Below are 11,625 nucleotides of genomic sequence, written 5' to 3' on the forward strand. Positions count from 1 at the left end.
TTTGAGGCAGGGGCTCACTAGGTAGTTCAAACTGGCCTGGAACTCACAGTGATCCTTCTGCCTCAGCCTCCTGAGTGCTGAGATTACAGACCTACAGTTGTGCACCACCATGGCCGTCAAGTTCACTGTTTCAATAGAAGTAACAAAGACTGTTCTCACCAGGTGTGGTGGTGCAGGAGGAGTGCTGTAACTCAGCCTGGGCTATGCAGTGAGTTCAAGGCCAGCCTGAACTATATAGTGAGACCCTGTCTCAAAAACCAAATTAAAAAAAAAGAGAGGTTTCTACTTTCAGTGAATTTAACAGCCTGAGATGTTAGGCAATTCAATCCTTACAAAAACTCTGTGAAGCAGGTATTACTGTACTGTCCCTAGCGTCCAGGGAGTAAAATCAAGGCTCAAAAGTGGAAATGACTTGAGGTCACATATGCTTAAGGCCATGTGACAAATAGCACATATTTAACATGTACACTTTTCACATTTCAACATTTTTGGATGATACTTTCTTAATTTAAATTTTTAAAAAATTGATGAATAGAGCCCGGACATGGTGGCACAAGCCTGTAATCCCAGCACTCGGGAGACTGAGGCAGGAAGATAACTGTGAGTTTGAGGCCGGCCTGGGCTACACAGTGAGTTCAAAGCCAGCCTGAACTGTGTAGTGAAACCCTGTCTCAAAAAGACAAAAAAAAAAAAATTGACAGTTACGTACACACATAAAAATTGTACACATACATATTCATGAGGTGCCATTCGACATTTCAGTACATGTTTACGTTGTATAATGTTTATATCAGGTTAGACACTATCTCCTTATTTATGACTTTTTAAAATGGGGCAACATCCACAATACTTTCTCCTGGCTTTTGAGATTTGTTATCTGCAGTCACCCCGCTGCGCAATAGCACAGCCGAATTTCTTACTCTTATCCAACTGCATCTTTGCACCCACGGATTGACATCTTCCCATTCCGCCCTTGTGACATTTCAACATTTTTTAAATATCAAGATGCGTTGCAATGGAGCCTTGACACTGTGTCGGTGTAGTCCGGAGCATCTTTCTTAGTGTTTATAAGATAACGACGCGTGGAACAACCCATAGCGTCTCAGACGGGTTGAAATAGGAGCAGGTGACCGGTCCCTCCTGATGGGCGCATGCGTCCCCTCATCCTCGCCCCTCTCTGTTCTTTGGACAGAAGGGGGCGCTGTCCCTGTAGCTGCTGCTCCCGCTTTCTCAGTTCCAGCCCCTCTCTCGGTTCAGTCATTGGGCGCGGCCCCATCCCGCCGGCCACCCGCACCCGCTCGAGCGGCATCTCTGGCAGTGACAGGTTCTCCTCTGTTTTGCTGGGGGTCCCTGGCAGCCCCTGCGCCCCGGATCTAGCTTCTAGCCTGGGCTCAGCGATGGCCCCCTGCTGTCGCCAGTCTCTCACCAGCCGTGTTTTAGCTTTTCAACATTTCCACCTTTCCTGAGACCAATTCCCTGCGTTAGATTTTCTTTCGCTCTGAACAGTGAAACGGAGACTTGGTTTTCTGGGTGTCCTATGCTTCCCACAGCTGGCACCTAAACCCACATTTGCACAGATCCCCCACAGCTTTTCTGCTCTCGGGTACAGAAAGGAGAGATGCTGTATGAATTAATTAAGTAACTCAACGAGCATCCCGTGTTTGTCACCAGAAAGCGACAGACCCTCTGAGAAACTGGACTGTTACAGAGAGTACAGGAATCCACTTGGGCACCAAGCATTGTCAGAAAATTGATTCAGTACGGTTCAAACGTATTACTGTTTTCTATTGTAAGTCACAGTTTTTGTTCCAATAAAAGTCTGATCTTGAATCTGATTCAAGAAGTTGAATCCGATCGGCCTGGCTTGAATTCATGTCCAACCCTCAATCACCAATCACCGTAAGTCAAGGGTCTGTCGCTGGTGCTGGATTTGGAAAGTGGTGAAAGGGTCCATGTAAAAAGAAAATGGAGGCCTCTTGGCAGAAGAGGGAGTGGTATAAGGGATCAAAATAGCAGCTGTCCACTGCAGCATCCTCTTGCTAAAGATGATTAAATAAGCTGGTACTCTAAGCGCCTCAAGTGGTGCCTCATTGAGGCAGATGCTCTTACTAACAAAAGCCTATTTTACTTAGGATGTGTGTCCAAGTACAGAGACTACATTTCCCAGCAACCCTTGCAACAAGACTAGCTACGTGTCAAGGTTCAGGTGGGTGAAGTACAGGTGCCGAGGAAGGCACCTCTTCTGCTAGGAAACCCTGAAAGATTTTGAAGGCCACAACAATAATATTGGAAAAAGAAGGAGGAGGAGGAAGAGGAGAAGAATATCGGGCAATCCATCTAGCATTCCTTTATTACCATCTGTACCTCTCAATCTTTGCACTATTTTCCAATTTTGTAGAATACCAGTAGTCATGCAAATGGCTGTTCCCCATAGAGATGCAAGCAGTTTTCCTCTGAAAGAGCTGCAATTGATTAAGGCTCTGTTAACATCAACTAGTTTTTCCTGCTCTTTGCAAATTCATTTCAGCATATTGGTTGCCTATGCATATACGTATGTAAGTATAATTGCCTACGTGTGTATATATATATATATTTTTTTTTAACTCTCCTTTAACTGCTTTTAAGATCTCACTGGGTTCTCTTACTAAATATGGAGCGAAGTAAAATCTTTGACACATCAACATAATTGCATGATCATATTTTTATAATTTAACACTTCCCAAATAAAACGTGAGACCACATTAAAAAGCCTTGCCTTTTGTCCCTTCTTTCTGACTGGACCATGAACATAAGGCAGGAGGCACAGCAGCCTCCTTGCAACCAAGAGGGGCAAGTCAGAATGAAAGTTTGTGTGCTCAGGATCACAGATGAATTGATTGTTGCTGTAAACCTCTCATCTTGATGTCCTCTGTCTTGAAGGGGTATAGAAATGTAGGGCTCATTGACCTTGTCCATCCAGTTTTTAGAGAGACCCCTTAAATGCCCCTATGCAGGGCTGAGATGTGACCCAAAATCTTTGGGTAATAAAGAAGAGAGACACAAAGTGAAGTCTGGTTTTGTTCTGCTTTGAGTTACCCATCAGCCTTTTGTAGGTCCAAAGGAAAGTTCCTGTTAATTTAACAGAAAAGGCTTGTAAGTCTCTGACTCCACAAAAGAAAACACAGGTGATGCTGTTAGTGAGTAACAAGTTAAGGCTTGGATGTGCACCTGCCCTTTGTCTCCATGGTGGCCCCTGACTGTCCGGACAGCCCTTTCTGTTGCATGCTAAATACATTTGGAATTGGTGGGACCGGAAGGCCAGAAGTTTCTCTTCACCACAGAGAGGAGTCTGTGGTCAAGCGGAGTGCACCTGAAGGAAGGAGACAAAAGCAAGATCTGGCAAAAGAGAAATGGGGAAGTTACACTGCAAGACCAGTCATTCCGTGGAAGCATAGAGGAAGGGATGGTTTTGACATTCATTTTCCGGAGAAGTTACTTATTGATGAGAATGAAAAGTTTGATCAGAAGTGACTTTCTGGCTGGGTGTGGTGGCAAATGCCTGTAATCCCAGCACTCAGAAGGCTGAGGCAGGAGCATTGCTCTGAGTTTGAGGCCAACCTGGGTTACAAAGTGAGACCAAGGCCAGCCTGGAAGACATAGCAGGACCTTCTTTCAAAGAAAACAAGAAGTGACTTCCTACAATATATGATGTCATAAGAAAATGTCATGTAGATTCTCAAGAAACCATGGATTAGCCGGGGTTGGTGGCGCACACCTGTAATCCCAGCACTCGGGAGGCTGAGGCAGGAGGTTTGCCACAAGTTCAAGGCCAGCCTGGGCTATATAGTTAGTTCAGGGACAGTCTGAACTGTACAGCAAGATCCTGTCTCAAAAAACCAAAACCAAAACCAAACAAACAAAAAAACCCAAGAAAAAGAAAAAAGAAATCATGGGTTTTAGTTTCCTACTCTTAGAGCTGGACTGGTCCTGCATGTCAGGCATTTTCTCTCCCTTGCTTGCTTGCTTGCTTTCTCTTCCTTCAGTGTGGGGGACCGAATTCATGCTAAGGAAGTGCTCTACCACTAAGCTACATCCCCAACCCTTTTAAAAATTTTTTATTTTGAGACAGAGTCTTCCTAAGTTGCCCAGGGCTAGCCTTGAACTTGTGGTTCTCTTGCCTCAGCCTTAGCATGTGCCACCTTGGCCACTTTTCACTTGGTTTCTCCTGGGAGTTTTGTAAATGATTGCTTGGAGGGAAACTGGTATTCGCTGGTTGCCTTTCTAGCACCCATTCTCGATAGCAGTTCCATCTTGGACGGATCCCCACATTCTATGCATATGGTCTAACTGGGCCTTCGCAACTCCTTTCCAAAGGTCTAAACCAATCAGCACATTGTCTTCTGGTGGTGACAGTGATTAACTGATTCAAGGCTAGGCCAATCATGGTGAATCCCAGCAGACTGCTGAAGAGACACTCAAAAAGAGCCTCTTTCTTTTCAGCTGGAGTCTTGGAGAATACACAGTAAAGATTCTGGAAGCCATCTTGTGACCATGTGGGCCAAGTATAAAGTCAGCATGGAAGAGAAAGAGCTAAGGGATGTGGCACATTTAACCCTTGTGTATAGCCACATCTTAAGTCAGTCCTGTGGACCTTTCTGCTATGAAGGTCTATACATCCTCATTTTTGCTTAAACCAGTTTTTAAAGTGGAGTTTCTTCCAGTCTCAGATTAGTCCTAATCGATACATAAGATTTGGGCTGTGGCCGCCTCTGATGCACTACGCTTCCCATGGTCTGTTAGGACCTGCTGTCCTCCAGGGCTTCTCAGCCCCCGCCACGGCACACACTGGCATCCATGGCCTTGCAGAACAAAACCTCATCAATCTACATTTTAATGAACCCTGAAAATGGTTACAGGAATGTAAAGCACTATAATAATTTATAATTTAAAAAAAAATTTGTTGTTTCACTTTTTTTGAAAAAGGGTCTCGTTATATAGTTCAGGCTGGCCTTGAACTCACTTTGTAGCTGTCGGCCTGCAGCGGGGGAAAAGGGAGATTTTCTGAGGTCCCAAGATTAGAGAACGCACACACACAAGACATCAGCAGCAGGCAGCATGGAGCAGAGCGGAGCGCAAGAATCACTGCATCTTTATTGTATAATTTTTTTTTTTTTCTGTCACTATGCAGCTCAGGCTGGCCTTGAGCTCACTTTGTAGCCCAGGCTGGTCTCAAACTCGAAAAGATCCTCCTGCCTCAGCCTGCTGAGTGCTGAGATTACAAGCGTGCGTCACCATGCCTGGCTGTATAATTCTTATACAGGTTGTTATCTCATATTTACATTCTTACATAGTGCCGTAACTAGCGCATGCATGTTGACCCGTGCTAAGTCATGGTTACATAACCGTATCCCACTGTGCGCCTGCACTAGACAAGTGGGGTCATGTCCTCAGGTGTCCTTAGATGCCCCTAAGCTTTGAAGCAGACTGAGTATTTGTCACAGTAGCCATAGCTGGCCTAAAACTTGCAGAGATCCCCCCCTCAGTCTCCAAAGTGCTGGGATTACAGGCTTGCACCACCATTCCTGGCTATGCCATGTGTTCTTACAACTGCATAGGATTACTCACCTTGAACTACCTGCAAATTTATTTACTTATTTATTTATTTATTTATTGTCTTTTTGTGTAGCCTTGATGTACGCAATGAGTTAGGCAGTTTTTTGGTTTTGTTTTGTTTTTTTCCGGTACCAGGGATCAAACTCACAACCTTGCGCTTGCCAGGCAGGCGCTTTGCCGCTGAGCTAAATCCCTAGCCCCCTTTTGGGTCTTTGGTGTTTAAAAAAATATGATTAAATTTTTTTAAAAAATAAAAACCTTTTCAAGAAAAAGCAGTGTTCTGGTGTTCAAGAGTATAGAAACAGGGCCGGGCGTCGTGGTGCACACCTGTAATCCCAGCACTCAGGAAACTGAGGCGGGGGGAATCACTTCAAGTTTGAGGCCAGCCTGGGCTACAAACTGAGTTCAAGGCCAACCTGAACTGCATAGCGAGACCCTGTCTCAAAAAGACAGAAAAAGGGAAATTACAATATGAAAAAGATACTGGAGAAGAAACAAAATTTGTCAGCCCAGAAGATGTTGCCAGAGTGATATCTAGTAAAATAAAAGAAACAGCGTAATCTGCCTTGGGCTCAGATGCAAGTGATGTGGTTATTACCGTTCCATATGATTTTGGAAAGGAGCAGAAAAAGGCTCTTGGAGAAGCAGCTGGAGCAGCTGTATTTAATGTTTTAAGGTTAATACATGAGCCATCCACAGCTCTTTTTCCTGACGGAATTGGACAAGACTCCCCTACAGGGAAAAGCAATGTTCTGGTGTCCAAGCTTGCAGTAACGTTCTTATCTCTTGGTGTCATGGAGGTTAACAGTGGGAAGTATCGGGCTCTTTCAACAAATACTGACAATAACGTCGGAGGCGCACATTTCCCAGCAGCCTTAGCGCATACCTAGCTTCAGAGTTCCGGCGATCCTTCAAACATGATGTCAGGGGAAATGCCGGAGCCATGATGAAACTGAGGAGCAGTGCTGAAGTCGCAAAATATTCTTTGTCAACCTTGGGACGTGCCAACTGCTTCCTCGACTCGTTATATGAAGGTCAAGATCTTGACTGCAATGTATCCGGAGCGGGATTCGAACTTCTCTGTTCTTCACTATTTAATAAATGTACAGACGCAACCCGAGAACTCTTAGATCAAAGTGGATTTATAGCAGATGGTATCAACAAGGCTGTCCCCTGTGAGCCTCGAGAATCCCAAAGCCTCAGCAGCTGATTAAAGATTGTTTCCAGCCGTTGAGCTTCCCCACTCTATCCCTCCTGCCGGCATAGCCACTGAAGCGGGAATTCTTACTGGAAAAGAAAATGGTCTAGTGGGGGATTCTCTTACGAAAGAGTGTTCAGCTGGAGATATTTTAGTTAAGGGAGTGGAGGAATCAGTAGCCAGCAAGTTCACTCTACTGTTTCCCATGGGGACTCCTCTGCCAGCGTGAAGACAGTGTATCTTCCGTGTGCCTTGACCTTGACGAATCAGAAGGGAAAAATCCTGCAAAAGAAGAAACCAAGTTTGCACAGATTGTACTCTACAATTTGGGTTAAAAAAAGAAAATGGATTACGTGATGTATTAGTTGTTCTCACTAGGAAAAGGGATGGATCTTGACATGTCACATGCACAGATCAAGAAACTGGGAAATGTGAAGCAATTACTATTGAGATTGTATCTTAGATTTAGATAAACAGTTTTAGATCATCTTAGATAACTGTAGATAAATTTAGTTTTAGATAAAGATTTTAGAACTAGAGCATCAACATATTTGGTTTTATGTATAAGTGATGGTTACACTAAGATACTTTTTTAGTGAACTGTGGACGGTATGTTTCAATTAAACTACAATTTAAAAAAAGAGTATAGGAAGACTTGTGAGTTTCAGGCATAGTTATATCCTACAGATGAAACAACATACTTAAGAATCTCGGAGAACGCTAAAGCGAATGTGAAGTTTTTTGTTTGGTTACTTTTGTTTTCAAGAAATCTCTCTTTTTAAAAAAAGAAAGAAATCTCTTTTCATCTCTTGGCACCTTCTCCATGCGTTCTTCATCCTCCCCAGATATTTAGGTTGTTTCCCACGAGTTTAGCAATCCCAAAAACAGCCGCCATCTTTTTCCAAGGTTGGAGCACACAGCTCAGACTAGGAACTCACAGGCCCTGGAAGTCACGTGCTCCTCCCTGGGCCAATCACAATGGCCGGGGTGGGAGATGGAGTGATCTGATTGGCCAGCCCTGGTCACACGCGCATTTGGAGAGACCCGGAGTAGTGCTTACCTTCCCAAACCTCAGACGTAGAGAGGAAGGAGGGAGAGTCATCAAAGGACCCAAAGTGAATTTGCAGATGCCAAAAGTGGGGTGTACAAATGCTGGGAAGACAGAAACTGTATAAATAGGCCGTCATTCGAGCTGCTGATCCCAGAGTCCTGTTCAAAGAGAGAGGAGATAGAGCGCTGAGATGATGGGGAAAGACGGGCTCTGCAGGAGTTAGCCCAGCTTCTGCTAACGTTAGACCTTTGATCATTTGCTTTTCAGGTCATTTGCTCTTCTTGCGCTACAAGACTGACAAGGAACTCAACCAGTTCTGCCACACGAGGCCCATACATATTCAGGGGAGAGGAGTATTTACTAAAAAGATGACACAATTTCATCAGGAGAAGGCAAGGACTTTGTTCAGTCAGCCAGTGAAACTATTCCTATTTAGTCAAGCCAAAGATCCTCCTAATACGAAGAGCCCAAAGCCCTAGCACTGTGAAAGTATTATCATTCATTGTTATTTTATGTTTTGAATATTGACTGACTGATTTGCAGCGCTGGGGATTGAACCCAGGGCCTTTGCACTGAGCTACATCCTCAGCTTTTTTAAAAAACTTTTTAATTTGAGACAGGGTCTTGTTAAGTTGCTTAGTTGCCCTAACATGGCTTTAACTTGTGATCCTCCTGCCTCAGCCTCCTGAGTGCTGGGATCACAGGTGTGCGCCACCATGTCCGGCTCACTGTTCTCAGCTTCTTCAGATTCCACATATTAAGGAGAAGATGCAGCATTTGTCTCTCTGAGTCTGACTTCCTGTGCTTGGTCTTCACATCCATCTGTTTTTTTCCAAAGGACAGAATTTCATTCTTTTTGGTGGCAGAAAAATACTTCACTGTGTATATATATTCCACATTTTTTTCTGTCCATTCATCTGTTTTCTTTAAAAAATCTATTGAAGGGGGCTGGGGATTTAGCTCAGCGGCAAAGCGCCTGCCTGACAAGTGCAAGGTCGTGAGTTCAGTTCCCCGTACCGGAGAAAAACCAAAGGAAAAAAAAAAAAATCTATTGAAGGACACCTAGACTCATTCCATTTGTTGGTTGTTGTGAATTGTGTGCAATAAATGTGGGCGTGTAGGGCCTGGGATATAGCTCAGTGGCATAAGCGCCTGCCTGGCAAGTGCAAGGTCCTGAGTTTGATTTCCGGTACCAAAAAGTAAAAGTGTGGGTGTGTGTTGTCTCCAAAGTATGCTGTCTTTAATAGCTTTGGATATATACTAACAAGTGATACAGCTGGGTCAAGTGGAACCTCGATTTTAGTTTTTTGAGAAACCCCCATGGATTTGCATCGTGATTGTATTCATTTCCATCCCCACTGGCAGTGCAGACATGTTCCTTCCCCCCACAGAGCCTTGCCAGCATTTATTGATTTTTTATATTCTTGATGGTAACCATTCTGACTGGGATGAGATGGAATCTCCATGTAGTTTTGATTTGAATTTCCCTGCAGTTGTTTATTACAAAGGTGTTACATGCTTCTTGCAAAATATTCAAGGCTGGAAACGTAGCTCGATGGCAGAGTGCTTGCCTAGCACGCACAGATCCCTGGACTCCATCCCCGGCACCACACGTGCACTCCCACATGCACACACGCACGCATGCGTGCTTCAAAAATACAGAAATATGCACCGGAGAGAAATGAATATTACTGGTGACAGTTCAGTGCATATGGTGACAATAATAATAGTATCAGTAGTTAAAACCTCTATGTTTTACACTGTTATAACAACTTTACATAGACCAACTCATCTTGCTTTCACATTAAAATGATATAGGTAATATCATTCCCATTTTGGGTAAAAAAAAAAAAAAAACAAAAACCCAAGACTTAAAGAGACGAAATATGTAAGATTTCACAGCCAGTAAGTTGGATGATTGACCTTTAGCCTAGACAACCTAACTCCAGACTGCATATTCTTTGGTTTTTTTGTTTGTTTGTTTGTTTTGTTGTTGTTGTTGTTGTTTTTCCCCCGCCCCCAGGTACCAGGAATCAAACTCATGACCTTGCGCTTGCCAGACAGGCGCTGTGCCTCTAAGCTAAATCCCCTGCCCCCAGACTGCATATTCTTATACGCCAGATTTTTAAGTTTCACACATGGATGTAGATTTTTTTAATGTTACAAATGTGTATTAATTGTCGGTAACTAATACAAGGTAAATGAAAGCCAGGACTTCTCCATGTACCTTAGTTTAGTGGGCAAAGCAGATGACAGGTGCCCATGGTGGCACCCCATGTGGGTGTGTAGGTGCAGAGAAAAATCTGGATTTAAGCACCTAGAACTGCCTCAGTACTCACATCTGTGGTGCGGGACCACTAGTGCAGAGATCAGATAATATTTGCTCTTTCAGGTAAGTGCATGAGTACGCAGAAATATGAATGAAATATATGTGTTGCTCGATAACATGCTAATCTTTTTTTTTTTTTTTTTTTTGGTACTGGGGATCGAACTCAGGACTTTGAGCTTGCTAGGCAGGCAAGCTATATCCCTGGTCTGCTAATCTAAAAAATAAACTAGCTGGGTGTGGTGGCGCACGCCTGTAATCCCAGTACTTGGGAGGCTGAGGCAGGAGGATGTTTGTGAGTTTGAGACCAACCTGGGCTACAAAGTGAGCTCCAGGCCAGCCTGAATTGCATAACGAGACCCTGTCTCAAAAAGACAAAACAATAAAAAAATAAAATAAAATAAAGTCCAACAGAGTGCTTATCACAAGGAAGAACAGTGCTAACAGAATGCTTGGCACATAGTAGGACCAATGCTTAACTTTTGTCTGGCGTGAGCTCTTCTTTTCACCTGCTGGTGGCCAGGAGTTACAGCCGTGTCCATGATTGCCGATTGCAAAAGGCCACCAGGTCTTCTCCTCGTCGCGGACATCCCTGAGGAGACTCAGCCTTCTTCCTCGGGGTCAGGGATCTCCGCATGCACCACGAGCTTCTTCCGATCACGCAGCCGGTGGCTCCCGACACTCACCTCTCTTCCTGAAGCCGGATGTCTCAGAACACTGCTTCCCACAGGCGCTCACTTCTCCCAGGGGGCACTGTGTTCCCGAAGCCTGTTCTTCACCAGGTGGTCCTGCCACTCCCTTCAGATCACCGCTTTTCTTTGCTGGCTTCTTGGGCATCTTCAGACCTTTCTGAGTCTCCTGAGGCAGTTCATCCTGAGCACATGGCTGCAGGCGTCATCGGAATCATCGTCGTAGCCGGGCACATCCTCTCTGTGGATGCCTGTGCAAGTTGGGAGAGCAGCTCTGAGACCTGCGCTAGACGTGGTGGTGTTGTTTCTTTTCAAACACAACCAGGTGATTTTGTCCGAATCGCTCAGCTTCTCCCACTGGTTCTGAGAGAAGTGTTTGGCAATCGCCCCAAAGGCCTCCATTTCTTCTCTGATTTCAGAGTAGCTTCCCTGCGGTTCTTTACAAAGGAGCTGCTTCTGTGCATGACCCTGGCCACAGCCTGACCTGTAAAAGGGAAAAAGCTGAGCTCAGACTCCCCAACTGAGTGACTTAGTAAGATCCTGTCTCAGAAAAGAAGGGTCAGCAAGGCAAGGACGAACTGGCCTAGATATTTTTTATACGGAGTTATAATTCACATACTCTTTTTTTTTTTTTTTTTTCATTTTGGTAATTCACATACTCTAATCCCAGCATTCAGGAGGCTGAGGCTGGAGGATTGCTGTGACCCCAGCTTGGAGTACACAGTGAGTTCAAGGCCAGCTAGAATTATAAAATGAGAGCCTGTCTCAA

At 44.5% G+C, this 11,625-nt stretch overlaps 2 pseudogenes; one reads left to right on the plus strand and one right to left on the minus strand.

Moving 5' to 3' along the window:
* The first annotated feature begins 6,035 nt into the window (after positions 1-6,035).
* Positions 6,036-7,253, plus strand: LOC102028862 (annotated as a pseudogene).
* The window catches only part of LOC102028538, a 20,321-nt pseudogene continuing 14,922 nt past the window's right edge, over positions 6,227-11,625 (minus strand).

Source organism: Chinchilla lanigera, unplaced genomic scaffold (genome assembly GCF_000276665.1).
Source record: "Chinchilla lanigera isolate Chin_1 unplaced genomic scaffold, ChiLan1.0 scaffold00081, whole genome shotgun sequence".
NCBI lineage: Eukaryota > Metazoa > Chordata > Mammalia > Rodentia > Chinchillidae > Chinchilla > Chinchilla lanigera.